Raw genomic sequence first — 2500 nt, 5'->3', positions numbered from 1 at the left:
GCAGGTTCGTCGGGGAAAATCGGCAGCGCAGATTTTTCGACGAACAGGGGCTGGGCGCTGGACTGGCCGGGCCAGGCAGGAAAATTCGTCAGGGGGGCACGCTGACGAAAACAGGGGCTGCGGAGTGGAAAATCGGCAGCGCAGATTTTTCGACGAACAGGGGCTGGACCGGCCGGGCCAGGCAGGAAAATTCGTCAGGGGGGCACGCTGACGAAAAGAGGGGCTGCCGCGTGGAAAATCGGCAGCGCAGATTTTTCGACGAACAGGGGCTGGACGCTGGACTGGGCCAGGCAGGAAAATTCGTCAGGGGGCACGCTGACGAAAAGAGGGGCTGCCGCGTGGAAAATCGGCAGCGCAGATTTTTCGACGAACATTCGTCAGGGGGGCACGCTGACGAAAAGAGGGGCTGCCGCGTGGAAAATCGGCAGCGCAGATTTTTCGACGAACATTCGTCAGGGGGGCACGCTGAGGAAAACAGGGGCTGCCGCGTGGAAAATCGGCAGCGCAGATTTTTCGACGAACAGGGGCTGGATGCTGGACCGGCCGGGCCAGGCAGGAAAATTCGTCAGGGGGGCACGCTGACGAAAAGAGGGGCTGCCGCGTGGAAAATCGGCAGCGCAGATTTTTCGACGAACAGGGGCTGGACTGGCCGGGCCAGGCAGGAAAATTCGTCAGGGGGGCACGCTGACGAAAAGAGGGGCTGCCGCGTGGAAAATCGGCAGCGCAGATTTTTCGACGAACAGGGGCTGGACGCTGGACTGGGCCAGGCAGGAAAATTCGTCAGGGGGGCACGCTGACGAAAACAGGGGCTGCCGCGTGGAATGGCAGCCTACACGCAGATGCGAATTCGGCAGCGCACGATGGCTTGAGCAGGTCATGGGTTCGACTTGGCGCGATCTGAAACCTGGACGAGGGACTGTCGACGCTGGACGAGCCAGCGCGGTGGCCTGTCGTGCCCCGTTCAGGGGGGGCCTGCCGCGGAGACAGCCCTCGCGGGCTCGACAGCGCAGGCCAGCGTCCCCGACGTCGCTGGCCGCGGCAGGCGAGCTGCCGGGGTTCCCGCATTCCTACAAGAAAACGTCGTGCTTTCCACATGAAACCAATCCAGTAAAATCAGCCATATTTTTATGAGGCTGCCCACTGAATTTGGGGTCATTCCGGGCCGGTTCCTAGTTTTGCGGATTTACTCGATTTCTAATGGTAGGAAAATTAAAACAAATACTTCCCGACCTCGAAAAATTCTGGGAAAATTAATGAAGGTGGATTGGATTTTTGCCAACCTCTGTGCAAAATTTCAGCTCAAAATACCAAGAAATGAATTTTTTAGAGGGGGGGTGACAGCTGGGACCTAGTAGTGTCTCCCCCTGCCAGAGCTGCAATGACACTTATTGCTCTTTAGGGAGCCACCAGGCCGGCGCCCCTCAAAGACCACACGCGCGCGCGCGCCCGCCCGCGCTGGGCGCTGGGGCGCTGGGGCCTGAGGGCCTGGGGCCCTTGGGGGCCCTTGGGCGCTTGGGCGCGCGCGCGCGGCCCCCGCAGCCATGCCGCGCTGCGCGACGCGCGGACAGCCCCTGCTGGCTTGCTCTCTCGCCCGCGGGGGGGCTGCCTTCGGGCCCTGGCCCCCCGCGCTCTGGCCTGCCCCCCGCGTGGGAGAGGCTAGGCGCTGCAGGGGCCAGCCCGACGTCGCTGGCCGCGGCAGGCGAGCCGCCGGGGTTCCCGCATTCCTACAACAAAACGTCGTGCTTTCCACATGAAATCAATCCAGTAAAATCAGCCATATTTTTATGAGGCTGCCCACTGAATTTGGGGTCATTCCGAGCCGGTTCCTATTTTTTCCGATTTCCTCGATTTTTAATGGTAGGAAAATAAAAAAAAATACTTCCCGACCTCGAAAAATTCTGGAAAAATTAATAAAGTTGGATTGGATTTTTGCCAACCTCTGTGCAAAATTTCAGCTCAAAATACCAAGAAATGAATTTTTTAGAGGGGGGGTGACAGCTGGGACCTAGTAGTGTCTCCCCCTGCCAGAGCTTCAATGACACTTATTGCTCTTTAGGGGGGTGCCCCCTGACTGGCCATGGGGCGCGCTGGCCTGGCGCCCATAGGCCTGCCGCGGGGGATATGTGGGCTGTTGCTAAACTCGGACTAAGGTGGGGGGCCTCATGGCCCGAAGTATTGCCGGCATCGATGACCCGTTTTCCGGCCGGCGACGACCCGATTCCGGCCACTGTCTTCGGGACCCGCTCCAAGCCGTCGGGCGCGTTGGGGCTGCTTATCCGCGGCGTGGGCGTGGCATTCATTTGCCGTGCTTGTGCCAAGGTGCTGGCAGCTGCTGCGCGGCTGTCTGCTTGCCGCGACGTCACGGCGGCGGTGGCCGCTGCCCCTGCTCGCAAGTCGGAGGCCTGGCCGACGTGGCTGGTGCGGACCGCCGAGCTTGGGGATTGCGAGGAGAGCTCTACGCTGGCGTGGGCGTGGCATTAAATTGCCGTGCGCGCGCCCA

Source organism: Populus nigra, chromosome 2 (assembly GCF_951802175.1).
Source record: "Populus nigra chromosome 2, ddPopNigr1.1, whole genome shotgun sequence".
Lineage (NCBI taxonomy): Eukaryota > Viridiplantae > Streptophyta > Magnoliopsida > Malpighiales > Salicaceae > Populus > Populus nigra.
Note: the sequence above shows the minus strand (reverse complement) of the source record.